Here is a 9,886-nt window from a genome sequence, read left to right as displayed (position 1 = left end):
CAGTCATGGCAACAATGTCTTATGGCCAGCAGCAGACATGGTAACAACGTCCTGTGGCCAGCAGCAGACATGGCAACAATGTCCCACAGCCAGTGACAGTCATGGCAGCAATGTCTCTGGGGGCTGCTGGAAGGGGCAGGATGACAGGTTCCCACTGAGACCAGGGACAGGAGTTCTCTGAAAGGTAAAACCTGAACAGCACTTCCACTTTCTGTAACCCTTACATCAATTTCCTTCTTACCATTTTACAGAGCGTAGCAGGTCCTGGTAATAGGTAGTAAAGTGGTACAGATGGTTGAGGGCTGGGCTGTGGGAGCCGTGGAAGGAAGGCCTGGCCATCTGCCTCCAAATGTCCCGGAGACCCACACATCATCCTCCTCTCACTGGTAGGGCCGCTGTCAACGCCGCAGCAATGGCAGCCGCTCAGCCGAGTGTGTGCTGACATGCTTCCCAGGAAGGCAAGGTTTAGGCTTAAGCAAAGACAGATTCAACAGCACAAATGAGAGGCCCCCACCCTTGGAAGGGGGACCAGGATGAGAGGGTCCTAGGTCATACATTGCAGTAGCTCACTGTCCTAAGGGGGGTCATTTAAGAGTTTTCCAGAGCCCCCTTCTGGACCATAGCTTCCATGGGCTTACACCAGGACTGCCCCTCAAGTGAAAATCTACTTGCCCCCAGTTATACTGAATCAGAATCTGCAGTTTTACGAGCTCCCCAGCGGATGCTTCCAGATGCTTATGTGTGCATGAGACGAGCTGGGCATCTTGTCACAATGTACATTCTGATTCAGTACCATGAATCCAGACTTTTAAACGTGGATTAAAAGACTATGTGAACAGCTCATTATCCAAACCAAGTGTCCCCCATCATATGCAGTCCACCTCCTCTTGGCCCCAGGGTGTCTGAGCGGAACTTCACTCTGAGGGCTTTCAGTGGCTGGAAATAGTAACCAGGCCTTTCTTCCTTGCGCTTCCAATGGATAAGACTCTCCACATTCTCCTGTAGCAGCCAAGCATTGCCCAGGAAGTACCTGTTACTCAGCACCTCACACCCAAGGTGCTCCCAATACCCAAGGCGCTCCCAATACCCAAGGCGCTCCCAATACCCAAGGCGCTCCCAATACCCAAGGCGCTCTCAATACCCAAGGTGCTCCCAATGTCACCTCACCAAGAAGGAAGAATTATGCCAACTTTGCAATTGACAATAAATTTCATTTTAGTGGACAGGAGTGTTCAGATTCCTAAAACTAGTAAAAAGAATAAAAATGTGTCTGTATCAAAAACTTATTTGAATGACGTCATGGCTTTACAAAAAGGCAAGAGAGAACTTCATCCAACCTTCCAGAGAAAAGAGGCTCCAGATTGGAAAGTTTTCCGGAGCTGCGCTCCATGCTGCACTGTTTCTCACAGTCCCCTGGAAGTCTGCTGGCAGCCAGACCTGAGCAATGACTCTTTTTGTTTATTTTTTATTTAAGAAGGTTAGAAATCCATTTCCTGGCAGCTAAGGTGAAGAGACTGTGTAACATGGAAAAGGTGAGAGTGGGGGCTTGGAGGAGGCCAAACCCCAGAAGCTGCGTCCTGAATGGGCAGAGGCAGGAGGCCTTCAGCCCACAGCCAGCCCTGGTCCAGCGGCTCGCAGCGGCCTCCTCCTCCGGCGCTTGGCCAGGCGCCACTGCTATGCTATTTCCTTTGCCGGTTCAGGGGAAATTACTTTCCCATATGCCGGACGCATGCACCCTGAAAGAAAAATAATTGCTTTAAGTCACCCAATCTTTCAGCCTCAGAGATGAGGGCTCCAACACTCTGGAAGGTTCCTAACAAGAAGGCGATCTATTTTGGGATGGTGGAGTGCCCGTTTCCTCCGCTGCCTCTGAGCTTCCTCTCCAGCCTGTGTCGGGCTGTCAGCTGTCACTCGGTTGTCATGGTGCCATTTTCCACAAGTCCTGTCGGATCCCTTTCAGTGGTGCTTCCCGCAGACCAAGCTGGGGATCAAGACCATCGGGAGCCGGAGCGGGCAGTGGGCCAGCTGCAGCATGGCTGGTCCCCCGGGGGCCTCCCTCTTACCCCAGGACACTGGGAACATGGGGGCTGAGAGTACACTCTGGATCCAACTCCAAAGACCATGACCTTGACCTCGGCTCCTGTGCCTCTCAGGTCTCAGTCTCCCCACCTGTGAAATGAGGTGTCTAACAGTATGGCCACCATGTGGAATATCAGAGCTCACAGGACACGGGAGGGTGAACCCTGGTGTCCGCGAGCAGCAGTGAACTGTCCTGTGACTTAGAGGGAGGCCTAGGGATTGAGATGGAGGAAAGTGGGAAGAGGAAAGAGAGACTTTCCGTTTCTTTAAGCCTCTCAGGGCTGGAGGGAGGGAGAACTGGGGAGTCACTGCTTAGGAAGCACTGACCTTCTGATCCGAGTGAGGGGAATGTGGATGCTGGTTGTGGGGGTGGCTGCAAAGCATGATCGACACTTGCAATTGATACCACTGGCTGTGTGTTCAAAAACTGCTGAAAAGGTTAAAAATACCAGAAGGGCAAGTTCTTACACAGAAATGTTCGTAAACTGAAGTCAGCCGGCAGCACGGTCCTCGGTTCCACCGCCCAGCGACCCTCAAGGACCGGCGAGGATAGCATGGCGGGTCCCAAGAGTCTTTGCAGAAGCAGAGTGTCACGTGTTCCTCCCACAGAGCGGCTGGTGGGTGTGAACCATCAACCTCTCAGTTCACAGCTGGTCACTGTATCTACAGTGTTACCAATGTGGGAGGAAGGGAGGAGTCAGAGCAAGAAGATAGCTGTTCTCTTAACCAAGGCTTTTTCAAAAGCAAATACAACAGTCCTCTCAGAAGCTTCCACCTGAAACTACCTTGAAGCACCTGACAGTACACCTGTGCTGTGCAGGGGGCCCTCGTGGCACAGGGTTGAAGTGCTGGGCTGCCAAGCAAGAGGCTGGCAGTTACAGCCCAGCACCTGCTCCTCAGGAGAAAGGGGAGACACTTGGCCTCTGTGAAGGTTGCAGCGGGGGCCACTAGGGCAGTCCTCCATGCCCCAGGTGCCGCGGTCAGAGCTGCTCAACGCCAGTGGGTGGGGGATGCTCTGGGCGCGCCTGACTCCCCACCTCCCTCCTGCAGGGTGGGGATGTGTCCCTCCCCTCAGCAACACCCCGTGCAGGTCTGCATCTGTCCCCAGGATCAGAGTCCGAGTGGCCGCCCACGGGCCAGAAGAGCCGATTGTTTTTGCTCTTGCTGTTGTGTGCTGTTGAGTTGGAACCAACCCACAGCTGACCCTCTAGTGGGTTTTCAGAGACTGTAAATTGTACAGAAGGACACTGTCCATCCTTCTCTCATGGAGCAGCCGGTGGATTTGAACCACGTGCCTTTGGGATTGTGGCGCACTTTCTTACCACTAGGCCACCAGAGCAGATAGAGGGAGTCAAACTGCGCCCCTGACCAGGGTGGCAACAAAGGATCGGGCCCAGCCTCGGGCAGAGGCAGGGTCTAAGCAGGCCTTCACTTTCTCGAGGAAGGCCCAGGACTTTCTCTCCAAGCCTGAGATCCAAGCTGCTGGTGCATCAGAAACCGCTAGGTGGACTGGCCTTGGTTAGGTCAGGTGAGAGCACCAGGGCTGAGGAAGGGGCTCTGCAAGGCACCAGCACAAGTAAAGACCCCCAGGAAGAAGGCAGGATGGCAGCACTGGTTATGAGACACACGTGGCGAGGAAGGGGACACAGAGGCTTCTGATCTATGGCGGGTGGAGGTAGCACTCTCCCCAGCTGGCTTCCTTCCTCATCATTATCGTGGTGGAAACACGCACAAACCTTCTAAACGTCCCTGGAAGCGATGACAGAATGCACATACTTGACATTGTGCCCAGTTTCGCTCATTAACCTCAGACGTTGGGAGCATCTGAGATGGTCGTTGTACCAAGTTCAAGGCCAGGAAGTTTTCGAGGAAACGACACAGAATCAAAGGCCCTCAGCACCAATAAATCTAGTGGGTATCATTCTCCTATACCCAGTGCTTCCCATAAAGGACAGTACTTAGGAAGCCCACCGGATTGTGTCCACTGCCAGCGAGCCTGGTCAGGAGATGATTCCAGAAGCATGAGTGTGTAAAACACAGATGCAGAATGCATGGTCCTCCGTGTAACACACTCATAGGCAGGAGACCCTGGCTGCTCCCCAGACTCTGAGCATCTGTCTCCTGGTTGGGCCAGGCACTGCTTTCCAAAGGCAACTTTCTTAGCCTTCGCTTTTGCAGATCTCTCGTCACTTGGATTTCCATGTCTCCGTGCACTCACTTGCTTAAAAGAGCTGCCCAATCACAGGGTCACCTGGTGTTCCCTCCAAAACCCCCAGGTCCCTGGAGCCAGGTGCTTCCACAGTAAAGTGACAGGCCAGCCCAGGTAGAGCACTACTGCTGTCCCCAAAGCAAAGGAAACCACATCAGCCTGCTGGGGCTCAAATGAGCCAGCAGTGGGGCGGAGGGTGGCCCCAGACCTTACTCCCATGGGATGGCTGGGGGTTGACTCTCCAATCTTTTGGTTAGAAGTCGAATACCTAACACTCTGTGACACCAGCGCTCCCGCTCCACTGCTCAGGACCCTCGAGCATCATCTCAGGTTGCGCAAAGCACTCACTTCACTTTGTTTTCTGAATACATGCTTCTCTTTTGCAAAGTAAGAAGGGTAAGACCCAGAAAGCTTTGAAATTCTCCTCCAGGAAAAAAAAATGAGAACTTGATCCCAGGATTTATGCCGCTCAGCCGGCCCCCGCCTGCCGTCACCCTCCTGAGTCCCCCAGAAGCCATGAGCAGGCTAGGCGATCCTCCCAGCTTATGCCAACACTTCTTGCTGTAAAATAAAGTGATTGTAAAACGTCTTGCTTCTTCAGGTCCACAGACCACCTGTGGAAGGTGAAGGGAAGTTGGCAGTGAGTGTACAGGGATTTTACAAATATCCGCTCTAGGTTCTGTGGCCAGGAGCAGGTAGGAAGCTGGACCTTTGGCTCAAAGGGGGACAGACACCCCCATTACGAGGAGCACTGTGGGGCCCACAGTTCCAGAAGCATTTAGATCTCACTTGACCCGACACTGGTCTCTCAGAAGAGAGCCTGGTGTGTGCTGAAGGGTGTCTGTACTCAGAGACGGGGCCGGAAGGGGATCCTACAAACACCACCCGTGGGAGGCCCAGGCTTCTGGTCGTTAGCGCCCTGCACGACGGGGGCATCTGTCTGCAGCCAGATCGCTCCTTTGACGTGAGGAGGAGAAGCTTCATCGCGAGCACTCCGGCTGTGCTAACAGGAAGGGCTGGCCCTCTAAAGGGGAGGGTCACTGAATCAGAGGAAGACCCTCAATGACATGAACTGTGCTGTTGGGCGGAAGCACAGGAACAGTTGTGTAGATGGTGCAAGGCACGGCACTTAGTTCTCTTTGGGTGAGAACGCCGAGAGGTGTCCACCACGAGGACCCCCAGGTGCTGAAGCGGTCGCTCACTCAGCTGCTAATTCATACAAACCCAGCAGCCGGCTCCGAGGGGAAAGACTGATGACTTCTGTCCATAAAGATGGCGACATGAGGACCCTTTGGGGCAGTTGCACTGTGTCACATAGGTCCCCACCCAGTGGGACTGATCGCACGGCGACCACCAGTAATAATGAGGCAGATAGAAACCAGAGCTGGCTCTGCAAGTGCAGATTTTTCTATCGTTCATTGAAACACAGTTTTATCCTGGCCTTAAGGACGATTACAATCACATCTGGTTCCTCATATGAGGCACGTGGAACTCTCATGTTCATTTAGGGAAATTGCATCCACTCTGAGACCTTGAAGTGTAGACTGGTAACTAAGATACAACTAAGGACTATCCTGACCTGCAGAGCTCTTGAGAAAACAAACATACATAGTCAAAGGAGACCCATCCTTCTCTGTCACCTGTGTCAGGGCTGAAATCTGGGTCACAGTGTCCAGTAATTAGGTGAGACAATTAAAGTCTGAATGATTTGTAAAGGAAGCTAGCAAAAATTAATTCAAACTTAATTGAAGTGAGGCAATCACTTTCTCGGATGAGGGGGCTGGAGACCAATGAGGGGGTTGTTCTTGTTTGACAAATAGGAGTGAATATGAGCAACTCCAGACATAGTGGCAGCTTCTGCAGGGAGGTGCTCCTCCTGGAAAAATGGAGAGATAGATGGATGGATGGATGGATGGATGGATGGATGGATGGATGGATGGATGGATGGACACATGGATGGATGGACACATGGATGGATGGATAGATGGCTTAGTGATGTAGGAAGACAAAGAAGGAGGAAGAGAGAGGTAATGAAAAGGATGGAGGGATGGACAGATAGAAAGATGAATGAATGAACAGATGAATGAAAGAAGGAAAGGATGAGGGATGGAGGTAAGGGCGGAGGGATGGATGGAGTGATAGAGGGATGGATGGAGGGATAGAGGGATGGAGGGAAGGGTGGAGGGATGGATGGAGGGGTAGAGGGATGGATGGAGAGATGGATGGAGTGATAGAGGGATGGAGGGAGGGGCAGAGGGATGGATGGAGTGATAGAGGGATGGATGGAGGGATAGAGGGATGGAGGGAGGGGCAGAGGGATGGTGGAGGGATAGAGGGATGGAGGGAAGGGTGGAGGGATGGATGGAGGGATAGAGGGATGGAGGGAGGGATGGATGGAGTGACAGAGGGATGGAGGGAGGAGCAGAGGGATGGAGGGAGGGATAGAGGGATGGAGGGAGGGGCAGAGGGATGGAGGGAGGGATAGAGGGATGGAGGGAGGGAGAGATGAGAATACGAATGATGGTTGTATAGATGAACAGACAAATAGGTGGATAAATATAAATGAGGCAGACCTTAAACTGACGAGCCTGAGGCTGTTTAGTTGATTCTGACCTATAGTGCCCTGCTGTCAATCCACAAACCTTTCAAATAACTGGTCTTCAGAAGTATACCCCACCAAACCTTTCCTCCAAGGTGCCCTGTGTCCCCAGCCCATCTGGGTGAGCACACCACTCTGGGGACACCCACATGACACGCTTCCTCCCAGCATCTATCTTCCAAGGGGCCTTTCCAGCCCTAGCCCAACAGCTTGCCATGTCCACAGAGACCCACCGAACCATCATTCATCACTATGAGCTGTGAGTGATGAGATTGTCTCTATCTTTAAAATGAAACGTCCGAGTCCAGGGAAGCAGGGGTGCCAACCTATCTCCTCACCTCCCCCTTCTTGAAGTGGTTAGGGACAGCTGGAGCAAGACCCTGCAGTGTCACACTCTCAAGAAAATTCTTAAGGACGTTAAAGGCCACACACGCTCAGGATGGTTCAGTCTGGCAGCAAGCAGGGGAATGTCTCCCTCCCGGTGCCTGTTGGATGGTGGTGGCCATGAGGAGCTGCTGCTGGTCACTCTTTGCCAGAGAACTAACCCAACACCCTGAACCTACTGCCTTCAATTCCAACTCGCAGGAATCCTCCGTCACAGGATTTCCAAGGCAGCAATCCTTCATGAGAGGAGGCCGCACACCTTCCTGAAGAGCAGCGGGGAGATTCCAAATGCCACCCTTTCAGGCAGTAAGCTAACACACAAAACACTGTGTCACCAGGGCGTCAGAACAGGGATGGGATGCCTCTGCCTGGAGAGGCCTTCTTCTCAGGGTCATCCAGGGACCACCAATCCATGCCGTGTCCAAGAACAAACTCACTGGAGAAGACAGGCCAGGCAAAAGTGGGACAAAATCTGTACTAAAATGTTCTCCAAGCAAATGAGAATATTCTAGAATCTGCATTCTTATTTTGGACATCTGGGGGACACCCCTAAAATTTGATCTCTTTGTTTTCCTTAAACAACCCCTCCTACATCTACTGTGACGGAGCCCTAATGGTGTGGTCATCTGTGCTGGGCTAATCAAAAGGTCGCTGTTTGGAAACTTCTCCTGTAAAGATTAACAGCCCAGCCTGCAAACTGACTGAAGTTTATTGTTCTGTTGTTGACACTGAGGTATGAGGTGCCGTCGAGTGGAGTACAACTCACAATGACCCTGTGAACAACAGGTCTGAACCCCGTCCTGTCCTGTCCTCATCATCTCTGACGCCCGTGTGCCCACTGCTGCAGCTACTGTGTCGGTCCTCCCGGGGGAGGTCTTCCTCTCCTTCTCCCACCGTTCCAAGCACGATATCCCTCTTTAAGGATAACCTCTGCTAGCAGCATGCCCAAAGTACGTGAGGCGAAGCTTCTCATCTGCCTCCGGAGAGCACTCTGGCTCTTCTTTCTCCTATTTGTTCTTTTGGAATTCTCTGCAGCCGTCATGGGTACTTGACAACGTCTTTTCATTCTCCATCATGCATTGACAGGTCCTGCTGAAAAGGAAACCCCGAGAAGAAAGTGCCCGGGCTCCGGCTCCTCACGTGCCTCTCCTATCTGCTCTACTCCTGCAGCATCTTCCCTACCTCTCCTCTGTCCTCCGCCCCTCCTTGCCATCTTCCTCTCACCTATTCCGTCTTCCTCCTCCTCTCCCTCCTCCTTCCTCTCCTCTTCCTCCCCTCTCATCAGCCCCTCCCCTTTTCCTCTCTCCTTTTCTCCCTCCTCTTAGCCTCTCCTTCATCCTCCTTCACCTCCTTTTTCACTCTTCCTCCTCCTCTCCTTCCCTCTTCCCCCCTCCTCCTTTCCTTCCTCCCTCATCTTCTTCTCCTTTACCTCCTCACCCCTTTCTTCCCCTCCCCCTTTTCTCTCCCCTCTCCTCCCCCTCAGCAGCCTGGGAAGCTGCCTCCCAAACAGGAAAGGCATTTTTAGCCCTGTTTTCTCTTTTCCGTATTTAACAATCTGAGTCACATTCCTGGCTCTTGGCATTTCTTTGCAATTGAACACACCGTATTAAACCCAAACGAAGCTTGTGTGTCTCTCAATTACCTGCATTTTTTGTCTTTAAGTTAAAAAAAAAAAAAGAAAGAAAGCCAAGCCACGAAGTCACCGCCACCTCTATTTACTGGAAACCATCTGTTACGTCTCTAATTAAAACCCACTTTGAAGGAGCTTGTTAGTGCAGGAGTGTGTCAGGTGTCAGATATTGTTCATGAGACGCTTGCTTGGGGCTGAGCCTCGCCTTGAAGCCCTATTAGTTTAACAAAGTAATGCATTAGTATTTTCACCCACTCTACAGGGGCCCACAATGACCTGGCGTTCGCCGAGTCTCTTTTTTCAAATATGTTGCTATTTCCACCCTAATATATGGTCAGATGGCCCTTTGTAATCGCAGTATCAAATCTTTGCCTCAATTTTCAACTGCAGGTGATTTCAAATGATTAAAGACGCACAACAGGGAATAAACAAAAATGCTTACATGCAATTATTTTTAATTAGTATTTGGCTATAAAGTGTATGCCTTCATAAAAAAAGCCTGTTATTCACATCAACATCTGTTACCGCACACACAAGGAAGCCCCCCCAAGTCTGTCAGCACTGCAGCAGCCCGTCACCCTGGGGTGGCCGGCAGGGCCCCTGCTGGAGCTCCAAGGCAGGAGCTTGGAGGCCCAAGACCCAGCAGACTGACACCACCCTTCCAGTAAGGGCACACAATCGGAGGAAGAGCCGTGCCCGCGGAGCTGCACTTGAAATATGAAAATAGATGGAATTATTCTCTGCAAACAATGGAATGTCGGTGCACAAGAAAACCTGGGAGTCTGACTCATTCGCCCCCAGCACATAATCAGGCCGTTTCCTGGCTGCTGCCCACCACTGCTGCTAATTCCCCCCCTTCTCCGCACTCTTATTTTTGTTCATTAATACTTCCCAACGTGGTGAGACCCCCTAAATCCCCAGTGCTCGGTGTTAGCCTTGTTTCACAAAAGCCTCTAGCAAGTAGGGAGAGAGAGAGAGAAAAAAA

The sequence above is a fragment of the Elephantulus edwardii genome, unplaced genomic scaffold (assembly GCF_000299155.1).
Source record: "Elephantulus edwardii isolate Elephantulus edwardi_28Jun2011 unplaced genomic scaffold, EleEdw1.0 scaffold00006, whole genome shotgun sequence".
In the NCBI taxonomy this organism is placed as follows: domain Eukaryota; kingdom Metazoa; phylum Chordata; class Mammalia; order Macroscelidea; family Macroscelididae; genus Elephantulus; species Elephantulus edwardii.
The sequence above is the reverse complement of the archived record's forward strand: the minus strand, read 5'-3'. Positions refer to the sequence as shown.